The following is a 13,206-nucleotide window of genomic DNA, read 5'->3' on the forward strand; positions in this document are numbered from 1 at the left end:
GGGAGATAACTCGGGCTTTTGGAATACTCTATCTTCGTATGGTGCACGCGTTCTGTTGCTGCGGTCAATATAACTATTTTCTGTCTGTGCTGCGAACTGATTGACACTTGAATAATAAAGAACTTGTATAGAGACACCGTTACAGCATTTGAGAGATTCGATTCTCAATCACGTATTAGGCTTCGAATCGATTCGAGTGTTCAGGTATCACTCATTTTGACGTCGTAACAGAATGAGATTTGCGGAAAATTAAAATATACGCTTTATGATACCACAAACAATATAACACCAGTTTGACATCACAATAAATATAATTTGGTCTTTTTTCAATCATGTCTATTTCATTGCACATTGCGACAATGCTATGCGTAGCTCAGTGATACATGCTCGCTCTGCTACGATACTACAAATCGAGGTTTCAGGCTGACTTAGATAGGAAAATATAGTCGAGGATGAAGTGAAAAGTATCCCTGGTCAACACAGTTTTTGTTGACTTTGATCAGACAACTGAATACGACTAACTTTTGGGCGCTGAATTAATAAATAACTTCCGTTTTTCTCTGTCACGTCAAGTTTTTGGGGTAAGCACCTACCTATATTGTCTCATAACCCACATAAAAGTACTACTTTTAATATTTTGCGTTTATAGTATTACAAGTTTCGAAAACCACAAGCTGTCGAAAGTAAATCAATAGATTCCAAATAAACATCTGCACTGCTTTATTTGGTTGATTCACACTGATATTGCTTCTGCAGGACAAATACAGTGCGAGTTTCAGGGTCCAAATTTACGGTAATATTTCATTATTCTGTGGGTTGCCTCGTCTGATACTCGAGCAATAGTCAGCAAACATATGTAAGCTCTAATCTACTCTGGTATCTGACCCCATCATTTTTATATATTGGCGGATGCTTTCTCCTTGTCCATCGCTCACTACGCCAAGGTTTTCCGGGAAATTATTTAGATATTTTAGCTTTCTTGAATGTCTGCTATCCGACATAAACATACGGCAGTGGCACATATGTATCAGGGGTACATGGGCATTCTTCTTGTCTGACCACTAAGAAACACAATATTTCAAAGCTGGCACATATGATCCAATTCCAACCGTGCTTGTGATATTGCAACGATTCAATGTTTCTGTATATTATTCACGAATATTATCTGAGTGTGCAATTGTTACTGTACCTAAGACGTTGCCATTTAGGAAAGTGTCACACTCTAGGATCCTTTTTGAGCGACTATAATAGACATTTTCCATACACGCTAGTTGTAAATCGGGATTCCTTGTCATCCAGCAATACATGATAACAGCATCATGCCAATGCCAGTATCACGGCAATACACAAATCTACCGAAAGTAGCCCAACGATAAAAACGCCCCTTGTCATGATCGAAAATGCGATATCTTCGCCGTCTGGCCAAGTAATCTTTTCTCAGTTCGCAAGGATGCTAAAAGTTCCAAATATTTCACTTCGAAGTACCAGATCATCTAACTTGTGTTGATGAAGTACTCTTCGTTCTGAATCATCTTCGATTCCAAAATCTTCATCATTAGGCCTGCCATCCCTAAGATTTTCCTCTTGATCCAAATTATCGATCTTGTAGGAGTGTCAAGTTACGTCACTGGGCAAGTTTACAGGGGCATTGGACCTATGGCTGAGAGTAAATGTAATGTATATTTTTCTTGCCATATCCTGCGGTTTGCATCCAATATGTGTCTGAAATATCCTCGGATGATTGCATCCCATAACAAAAAATGGGTGAAAGCATCGGCCTATATCGATACCATGCAGTACCTTTTTTTCCTAATGACACAATTGATCCATTGGCAATATAACTTATTATATGATAAAAGTGTGGATTTCTACATTGTATGGAAAAGTAATATGACTAAATTTGTGAAAATTTGCCTATTTTGAGCATATGTCGTAGAGCGAAAACATGACGTGATGGAAGAAAACCAGTGGCTTTTTTGGGAATCAGTGCCCCAAAATTAGCCTAAATCAAATGCAAAATCATAGTCAACAAATTTTCGTTCAAAATTGTTGCCCGGTGTATTTCGCAGCAGTGCGTGCTGAAAGCATGGACCGTGACGTTTTGACGTACTGGAAACGATAAAATCGTTTCCCTCCTCTCAAGGGCTGCTGACCAAAATCCTCTAGGCTTGACTGCAACATCAGCTCCATAGCAAAGAGGTTTTGGCGCCGCAGGAGAACTGTATCGTGCGAAACCAGCCAAGTTTGGTGTGCAGACGTTATCCAGTATCGTGAATTTATATTAACTGGATTTGAATTTTGCTGTACTTCTTTGTCATTGGGAATTTCATTCGATTTCCAAGTTTTTGCTAATTTTGCTAACTTCAAATTTTAACCTGATTTGGAAAAAAACTGTGTAATTCGAATTTTAATTCTAAACTAGTTTCGAAAATCCGTAAATTTTTTTGTTGTTCAAGTCTGATTTCAGGTCTCCTCTGAGGAAACACTATCGAAGATATAATTTCGTTGATACATTAACTCATAGTGGCAAGTAGCGTGTGATTGCAGTAGTCGAAAATATTCATCTTTCATTACTCGAATTATTAGACTTGTTACTCGATTAATATACGAGTGCTCGAATCATTGTGCCCAGCCCTACTTATAACCCACACTATAGTACTACGACGATTGAACAAACAAGTCTTGATGCAGCGAATGATAATAATTTATTCACAAATTTCCGTCAAAGTGCCGTGTCTAAAACTTTGATGCGTTTAATCCCCACGATCTGAAAATGAGGTGCAAAATGCATCAGGAGAATTCAGAAATACAAAAGGCATGAAAGATTATATAATTTATTGTTCACACTTTTCTGAATATTCTTTTGAATGTGTTAGAGGTTGATTTGGTTATAGATTTATCTGGGAACAAAACCGGGAGATCTATAAAAGGGAAATATATTGTGATTATATCAAAAGATCACGGATAACGTGATTTAGGCATTGTTATCTCGAAAACCAGATTATACCGCTGAAAAACGAAATGCAATGAATTCGTTAATGAAAAATGAGGTTATCATGGAATCGATTATAGAATCAATGAATTTGTTCTACTCATCGCATAATTTCGACTATACTTGGGATTCTCCAGGTATTCAATTGTACGCTATGACCACAGCGATGTGCTTGAGCCAGTAAATATCAGAACTGGTCAAAGTAGTCCTCAGTTTTACTCAAGTAAACGCAGAAGTAGAAGTAGAAGTATTGCCACAAATTTCCTCTTAGTTACAGGTAAAAGTAGCGATCAAGTAATGTCTGGACTTCAACAAGGTGATGAAGTGGATGAAGGGAATGAACACTATGAACAGTCTGTCAACTGTCAGCTTTATGTCAATTGTCAACGGTAGGTATGTTTTTTTAACCTAAGATTTGGCCGGCTGGTTGCATACTGCTCGCAAATAACAGGGGATGGCTAGTTTCGAACTTCCAAAATGTATCTTATCGACAAACGCAAATTCACTAATGCCACAGCTGTTCAAGTAGAAGTTGAGGTAGCCTACACTAAAAGCATAATGGATCGAGCAAATTCTGCATTGCGGCAAAACCTATATGAGAACTTTCAAATATTAGAAATATAGTTCGTTACTGACCACCTCTGGTAGCAATGCTCAGGTGGGTACGGAGCACCCATTAGAAGGCCTACTGTGGCTGATTAATAGCTGCTGCCTTTGCGAAAATTTCTAGTAATACTTTTATTGAAATTCCCATGCCAAACCATTTACTCACCGGCGGAAGCTTCTTCGAAGTCCATGTCCTGAAAAAAGGAAACAAGTTTTGAATCGTCCTTTAAAATATGGTGCTTTTAGTAGATTGCTACTGAATTTAATTTTACATTACCTGGGCCATATCTTCGTTTATTTCCCGTTTCCCTACACGACGGCCGACGTAGCGTCTGCGAACAGAGTACCGTCTGCGAACAGAGTACCGTCTGCGAGCAGAGTAGCGCCTGCGAGCAGAGTAGCTCCTGCGTCGATCCCAAGAGGCGTTTGTCTCCATTACAAGTCCGACGATAACGAGAAGGATGAGAACAGTTTTGATTTGCATGTTGCCTGGAAACAAATCGATGTCATTGACCACCACGATGTGCCTTTATAATAGGGTTACCATATTTTAGAAATCTGAAAAGAGGACATTTTTTCAAAATTTTGAGCATTACAATACTGGAGAAAAATACTGAAATACGCGTCTTCCAAGGACACTTTCAAAAAGTACAAAAATAGGACAAATCCTCTTAAAGAGGTACTGCGCTCTAAAAATGATGTGGTCTCAAATTGAAGGGCAAAACGAAAAAAAAATTTTGGCCGCAGCCATTTCCTTCAGAACGCCACTGTAATGGAGCTGCAATTTATTGAAATTTCCATAGGACATTCACGCTCCAGCTGTCGCGGCTGCGCGTCATTCCTTAAACCGTTACATGGCACGATGTCTTTACCGTGGCCCTTGCTCGAAGCGAATGGGCAGTCACAAACTTTAGATAGTTGTCAGCCGATGCTATGAAGGAAATATGTCAACAACTATCTAAAGTTCGTTCTCCGCGTGACTGCCTAATCGCGTCGAGCAAGTGCGACGGTGAAGACATGGTGCCATGTAACGGGCTAAGGAATGACGCGCAGCCGCGAAAGCTGGAGCGTGAAGGTCCTGTGGAAATTTCAATAAATTGCTGCTCCATTACGGTGGCGTTCTGAAGGAAATGGCTGCGGTCAATTTTTTTCGTTTTGCCTTTCAATTTGAGACCACATCATTTTTAGAGCGCAGTGCCCCTCTAAGAAGGACGTATGGTAACCCTGAAACTTTATAAAGTCAAGGACTGTTCTGCTTACCTTGTATCGTTCAATATGCGACGAATGCTAATGATCGATGTGATGGTCTGGTGTCGTCCGCGCCTTATATAGTTCACCGTACCGATACCACGATCACATTCTAATTTTAGAAACAATTTCCAGTCGTTGTTAGCTTCCTTTCCATCCCATCTCAATATCAGTCATTCCAATGATACCTAAAGAATAATTAATATGCAGAAACAGGCCGATATATATGTTGGTTTGCTCACCAGGTGCAATCAGCAGTAGAATATGGAATCATGTGGCGGTGGAATTGAACGATTCATCTTGAACTCATTTAGGTTATCACCACGCGCTCATACGAAGAACTTTGTCCTGCTTTTGATAATCGTACAGGATATACTTCTGATTTGCCAGTACGTACGTCTATTTTAAAAATTAATATCGTGCGCTTAAATTACAATTCACACTGCGGATTCATACGAATTGGTGGTTCTCCGGAATCTTCATTAAAACCTTACAGTTCCACTGAATTTATAAAGTTTAAGCGTAGGCGTACAGGTAAATACTGGTTTCTATGACGTAAATTTCCATCGTAAACAGTCAACGCAGACATCTTGTGAATTTAGGTCATCAACAGACACGTTCTAAACAAGGATATAGTCATGCATACGTATAACTAAACACGGCGCTGCGTGAAGTCTTGTGTATATGTGTTATCTGGTTTGAAACGTCATTACGAAGCCTATATCTTCGAAGATGAAGAGAGTCACAAAGATTGCCAGCACAGTATATTGTATTCTAAAAGGAACTTTATGGTCTTTGTTTGTGGTTTACACTGACTACATAAGGGTCATCAACTCGGTACCCGTTGGGGACCGGTCACACGCAAGTGCCATCAGATAAGTCGTCTGCGGTCGCAGTATCAAATATTCAAATGAGAGGTTTGAAAATCGAAGCGGAGGAGAGCGTCATATGAACAGCAGTTGAACATGGGTCAGTCTACCCAAAGGAACATGCGAACGACGTTTCCGATCGGGACGTTTCTCGTCTTCGCCCACGCGGAGGCTTATCGCTAATATAGCTAATATGCCCTAGTCTCGACGCGCGCAGTGCGGAGACGCAACTGAGACCGGAGACGCTGGTGTGAGTCCGGGTGAGTGAGAATTGTCTGTTCTTAGTAAGGTCGGAATCCCTGCCCAGTGTTCTGAATGTCCAAATGAAGAAATCGAACTAAGCACGGATAAACGGCGGGAATGCTGGTAGGTGGTAGCCCGTCGCATTAACCACTACCCATGAAGTAGGCCTAGCTCTTGGTTACAAAAAGGTCGGTGACTACGGTTGGGCAAAATCGAGTACCGGGGTGATTCGATTCTGAATCACGTATTTTGCTTCGAGTCGAATCGAGCATTCGAGTATCACTCATTATAACGTCATAACAGAATGTAATATGTCAAAGTTCAATGATGTTTATTTCATGCCATCACGAGAATATAATGTCTGTCATACATCCCTTTAAAGATACTTTGGTAATTTTTCGACCATACCGATTTTATTGAACTTTGTGACAATATTGTGGGATGATCAGTATTCCGGAAATGTGTTATTTCCAGCAACCTTCGTAGCTTTGTACTATATGTTTCGCATGCTGTGACATGACTAATCAAGGATTCAAGGCTTCTACGGTGGAAAATGCTATCGAACCTATAATCCTCGTCGATAAATTAACTTTCAGTAACGATGAGCTTATAATTTCAGTACTCGAAAAAAATCGTCTTTTACTACTCGACTCGAATCATTAAAATTCATACTCGATTCAGATTCGAGTACTTCAATCATTGTGCCCAGCTCCTTTCGGTGACCCCTGCACTATATTCGTCAGTCGACATAACCTTTGCCAATATGCCATATGAATTATGCCTAATGTTCTAGTCTTCCATTTCGTAACGCTGTAAATACAAATACTTTATTTTCCTCTTTGTCTGAGGATCCATATCAATTTATTACTTTCTCAGCCAACTGTTGTCTGGTCACATTCTCCTCAAGTTTAGTATTTTGGCCAGAGTCGGCTTCGGAGCCGGATCAGTACTTTTTGTGATACGGCCCGAGTTGGATCGGATCAGTACTTCATACTAAGAATGTGACAGTCTTCCACCCTCTTCCACTGTCGAATCAATAGGTAAACTGAACCGTTAATGGAAATTAACCACATGCCAACTTCAAGGTGGCGTAATTGCTTCAGATAAGGGTTAGGGTTTGATCTTTGAGTTTTTATTGTCCTGTTTGTATTGTTTCGTGCAATATTCAAAACCATCCTGCGGGTAGATTAATCAATATTGGACTCTTTCGGTTCGGATCACAGTCATTTCTAGAATCCGGCAACATTGATTGCAATTTCAGTGAAGTGTAGTTCGAGTTGGTAGTTCGATTTATCACATTTGTAATGCTTAATTTGTTGTACCGGATTTGCAACACTTTTTTACCAATAGAGCCTATATTTTTGTTACATTCTTTGATAAATTTTGATTCACGCATACAGCTCTTACTTTAACGATGAATATTCAAGCGAATGTTGTTACGTGAACGGTGCATGGTGCTCTCCAACCAATGGGCATGTGCGCGGTGCACCAAATATGCATGGGTAGCCTACACATTAGTACCAAACGGCATAAAAGGGTTATTTTTCGTATGACAATTATGCACTGCTGTATTTTGGGTCTCCATATAAACTGCATGGACATAGATAAAGGGACATCATAAAACACGGTAGAGGTACCAAAACACAACAAACTGTACATTATCTTTCCCACGAAATTCTCCTCTATTTGCATTTGATGTTTATTTGATATGACCGCTACTAGGCCTGGTTTAATAGCATATTAGCAAAGTAGTAAAGTCTAATGTGACAGTTAGCATTTATATAACATCGCAAGCATGCCATATATACGACGCGCGGACATGATACAGGCATCCAGCCCAAATCCATCTGGCTCACAATCATTTTTGCGAAAATGAAAAAAAATGCTGGTATGCGGCTTATTTTTATGAAACATTACTTTCCGCCAAATAAGCCTACAACCTTACTAAAAGTCAACAAATTTCGAGCACACTTACATGTCAGATTTTAACCGTGCAGTTTTTGACACTTAAGAGCACTCATCATTACCGAAAAGGACAAAATCGTTGTGTCTGGTTGGAAAGCAACCGACGGTAAACGGATAGCTATAGCTTTACCGTCGAGTAGTGAGTGCGATAAGGCTTTGTTATCTTTTTAAGTGATCAGCACGTTTCAATTCTCAGGACCATCATGTTAATTTGTTTGGTCGCCTTTCCAGTTCCACCCAACACGCACCGGCCATCCATGCATGCATGGTGATATGATCTACTTTATCAATATATCTGCTTTTTCAGGTATATATATATATTGGAGTAATATATTTTAATTACAGCACTCGCTTTCTTCATTGATGTGATTGCAGTGGTTCTTAACTATTTTGTGGTCGCGAGTGAACATCTAAAACTACCCATGTTCGTAACCTGATTGTTGAAAAGAAAATCGTGAATAGCCTAAAGTGAAGTGTTTCGAAAATTTCGGTGCATTCAAACGCTTCGAGAATTTCGATGCAATCAAGAGGAAGCTAACCATGACTATAGCTTTCCACACAAAGGAACGAGCCCTCTGAATGTATTCATCTCTAATGGCAACTGAAAATGATCGAAAATCAGCAGAAACCGTTGGCCACGGACTTCTTGTCGAATACAGGCACTTATACACATCATTGATACTTTGCTTGGCTTATCCAAATGCAAATAAAGAAATCGCGACTAGTGGTAACCAGGGCAAGCATACGAAATAGATCACAATACGAAAATTGCACATGGCAATATTTGAACTTTCAAAAGATATTACTGTTGCGTAACCAGCATTATATTATTAACATCTTTCAATCTAATCCACTTCGTAAATGAGGTCTTAAATAGGTAGCATTGACCCCATCAAATATAGGCTATCGGCAATTTATTCGTGGTTTTCGTTCATGGCGTCATAGTTTGATCGTTCCGGCATAAATTCAGCAGTCGGTGTCAATGTAATATCGTTTTCAGATGCGATGTGACCCCATAATAATGATTTATCATGTCGGAATATATATATGATGATGCACAGCAAGACAACTAATTTGAGTCATCGAAGGTACTAGTGTAAGAGGTGTGTAACACAACTTATAATTCGAAAGCATTGTGCCTCTATGATCTCTAGTTACCAGGTGTCATCGTATAGGTTGCCTATATGGTGACCTATATTTCTCGATTATGAAGTTTAACAGATCAGGTAGTGCAAATTATGCATTATTTAAAATCACAGATTCGTCATTCCTGGGTGGTAGGTAGTTATAAATATTAAAAAGATCATTTTGTCCTATTTTTGCACAGAATCGGGAAGTGTATATAGACCATGTATAGACCATGCACTATAGACCATGCATACGGTCACCATTTCTGAACTACTTGAAATTGAGTTTGTCCAGCCATCTGAAATTGTCTAAATATGTAAAAACAAGAGGATTTTAACGAAATATCAAGATCGACACAGTGTGACACATATTAAACCTCAAGATTTATTGTGAAATTTCAGTAAAAAGAGAGATTACATGGAGTTCACATCGTTTCATGAGACCACGAAGATATATTCACGTTGAGATGTTCTCATGGTATGCGTTGATGCAGCCATGAAATCAATAAATGGATTAGAATCTACCTAGCGATGGCAAAGGCCAATCTTTCATTATCACTGAGCGACAATTTAACGTCAATGTAAGCAAAGCACGAATCCATCGTATACTAGTTATCCGATTCCGGAATAGGAACCTACCTATAAACATCTGAAACTTATATTGTCCATTGAAGATAACATATCATGAATGATCCCGGACTGATTCTTACTTAGCTCTAATTCCGTTGACGTATAGCCTATAGTGCGGGGCATGGGCCGGAGCCGGATCGGATATCCGGCCGGATTTTTTTCAATTTTGGTCGGGCCGGATCGGAGCCGGATCAGTATTTTTTCTGCTACGGCCGGAACCGGATCGGAGCCGGATCAGTATATTTTTGATCCGGCCACAGCATGACTATAGTAACTTCCGACCACAGTGAGAAAATAACCGAGCCATATCTGTAAAATCACTGAGCCAGGACCCAAATTTATGCTAACTCATTCAATCGCATCATTTATTATATGACTAAGCATTTATTACCTCCAACATCCTTGTTTCCTCTGTATGTAGTCGATGCGGTCTCCTTAGCGTGCAGTGAGATGGCTGGTAATCCTAGTATTATAAGATCATCGAAAAGAGCAAAAGCCTTGTATGAAGAAGGGAAACCAAACGCGGTTGATGTGAAGGGAAATAAAAGTGAGGTGTGGAAGAGTTTTGCCTTGCCAACTGGCCCAGGCACCAGTGAAGTGAGGAGGGCGGTGACTACTCAGGATTTGTTCTCTGTCGGCATGGTGGTTTGACATTCAAGCATGAGAGAAAGAACAGTGGCACAACACATTAAGCCACTCATATCAAAACAAGATGCAGTGTATCGAAAGTCATACCTCCAGCGGGCCAACGTTCAATGTCATCCTTTCTGACAAAAACAATCTGCTCCGCTTCCGACTAAGGCCAAGGTACAATTGCTCAAAGCAGCCACATCATTCATTGTAAAGGATTTGAGACCATTCCGATCTTTAGAGGGTAATGGTTTTGTCGAACTTGCTCAAACATTTATGGATTTATAGGGTCGGTGTATGGTTAAATGAATGCAGAAGAAATAATCCCATCCAGACATACCGTTAAAAGGAAAGTTCTAAGCCGTGCTGCACTGGAGAAGGAACAAATTTCTATCATTGTGAAAGCGACTATTGGCGAATATGGGATGATTGAGCTCACCACGGATATGTGGGCTGATGTCAAAAGCAGACATTACATGTCACTGACAGCCCATTACATTCGCGAGGAAAAGTTGCACTCTGTAGCAATATCTGCAACAAAGTTTGAGGAGCAGAAATCAGGTGTAAATCTGCTAAATAAAATCCAGGAATGTTGCACTGAGATTGGACTATCTAGCTCTATGCTAGACTTCTGTTATTTTGTAACAGATGACGCAAGCAATATAAGATCTGCACTGACAACACATCAGAGACTGACATGTGCTTGCCACATGTTGTCGACTGTCCTGCAGCACACGTTACAGCCCTGGATGTCCGTGCATAGTCACTGCCCTATAGTTCTGTCTGATAGTGACATGATAGAAAAAGTTTCTGATACTATATCTCGTTGCAAGTCGTTGACCGCATATAGTCTACCTTGTCATTTTTAATTCGATACCAGCCTGTGAGTGTAGTTTTCATATCCCATACAAACCTGTGAGTTTTTGTTACCATGTAGCCTACCTTGTCTTTTTATATTCGATACCAGCCTGAGAGTGTTTATGTAGTGTTTGTGTAGTTTTCATATTCCATACAAAGCTGTGAGTTTCAATGCCATGTTTCTTTTTTTTCAATATAACCTGAACCCATTGCCTACTACTGCATTTGTTGTTAACTGGAAATAGCTAGTCGTACATGAATATTATCGGAGTTTTTTGGATCGGATATCGCTCATTTCAAGTATCCGGCCTCGGAGTCGGAGTGGAGTCGGACCAGAGGATTGTGGAACAGGATCGGAGTCGGACCAAATAATTTGTCGATCCGCCCCGCACTAATAGCCTAACGGTTAGAAACTAATTTTAGGGCCGCAACTCCAGCGTGGCAATGCCGGACTGCCATGGAAGAAAGGGGCAATGATACCAATAGAATGAGTCGCTACATAAGTTTCATACCGTGTGGTAGTTGTTGATATCGTAATATAATTACTCACATAATAGGCCTTGATGTGTTTTGGGGTATTGAAAGTCGCGAATTTGTTACATAAAAGATATATGTGCCTTCAAATGTCGCAATTCTAAAAACAATTAGCGATCTCTTTGGGAATTGAACGCCAAACAGATTTAAGCTGGTTTAGTTTTGTCCAAAGACAATATACTATTGACAATATACCTGTTTTAGGCACCAGCATCGTTGGTTGTCGGAATCGGTAAAATATATCGATGATTCAGGTGTCGGAAGACTGTAATGACGAATTGAAATGTCTTGGCAAATAAATGAAGCTGCAGGTCTGTGACGCAAGATTTCCAAACTACTTTGAGCCAGCTGCGTGTGTTACCTGCATTGCCCGAGGAAATTATGACGTGACGATTAGAGTCTTTAACCGGTATATATCAAAGGTAACGTAGCGCATGGCCTCGCGATGCGTTTCTACTGGTATTTCCCACCTGATTGTCAATCAACTTATCTCACAACATGTATGCCCATTAGGGCTGTTCAAAAAAACCTTTTTCTTCGGATTTCACTGGCTACTTGATAAAATTGTTAGTTTGGTTAAAAAAAACGCTGCACACCAAATTTGGATCCATTCCAACCAGTAGAAGCGAGATTCATGCAGTAGAAAATTTTGAATTTATTATTAAAAAACAAACAAAACAAAAAAATTTCAAAATTTTTCTGCCCACTCCACAAAATTGTTAGGCTGTCAGTAGAGATGATGCCTACAAAACTTGGCTCAATTCCAACCACTAGAAGCAAAGACATTGCAGTAGAAAAATTTGGATTTGAATAAAATAGTACTTACGGTGACTAAATATTTAATTATTTATTATAAAATCGTGGAATTCGAAATTTTTCTACTGCAATAACTTCGCTTCTAGTGGTCGAAATTGAGCCAGTAGTATATAAACCAGAGGTCTCAAACTCAAATGTGCTCGCGGGCCAGTTTTCCCGTTTTGACGACGCCGCGGGCCGCAGCACTTATAGGGGTGTTCTATGTCTTTCCAAGTAGGCCTTATTTGGCGGGGATGAATTGTCCTATTGAAAGTGAGTTGATCCAGCAGACTGACAGTAAACACACATCGTCAAAATGTGATTTACTCTTGTATCAATTTAGGCCTGGCACGAAAGGAATCATGACATTTATAACTATTTGAATAGAATTGTTGTTGTACTTGATATATATTAATTATAAGATATAGACACCATATGGGCGGACAAATGTATGATGCCATCATAAAAGCTATTGGGTTATAATTTTGCAGCTACTATGAATATTTTGAATTTAACAGATTGATGATAGAGACTGATCTGATATCAAAACATTTTTAGGTTGAGCATTGTAATTCCAATCCAGGATTCGGGTGTACGTCTGATATGTAGGCTATTAATCTCATGGCCAAATATCTTCAAATACAGGAGCAGAAAAAATATAAATATAATATAAATATATTAATTAATGTGTCTTAGTGATTGAAATGTT

The 13,206-nt window shown here is 39.6% G+C and overlaps 1 long non-coding RNA gene across 2 annotated transcripts; it reads right to left on the reverse strand.

Annotated features, from left to right (window-relative positions):
- Positions 1 to 2,495: 2,495 nt before the first annotated feature.
- On the reverse strand, positions 2,496 to 4,956 carry LOC145438155 (uncharacterized). 2 transcript variants are annotated; one of them, XR_013914856.1, is made up of 5 exons: positions 4,859 to 4,956; positions 3,876 to 4,087; positions 3,765 to 3,792; positions 2,674 to 2,767; positions 2,496 to 2,634 (listed from the first exon to the last, which is right to left on the reverse strand). It is a non-coding gene; the product is annotated as an uncharacterized LOC145438155 (long non-coding RNA). The 2 variants fall into 2 exon arrangements; XR_013914855.1 differs by having other exon boundaries at positions 2,496 to 2,767.
- Between the last annotated feature and the right edge of the window lie 8,250 nt (positions 4,957 to 13,206).

This window comes from Botryllus schlosseri, chromosome 4 (assembly GCF_051294905.1).
Source record: "Botryllus schlosseri isolate E-star chromosome 4, Bs_hap1, whole genome shotgun sequence".
NCBI lineage: Eukaryota > Metazoa > Chordata > Ascidiacea > Stolidobranchia > Styelidae > Botryllus > Botryllus schlosseri.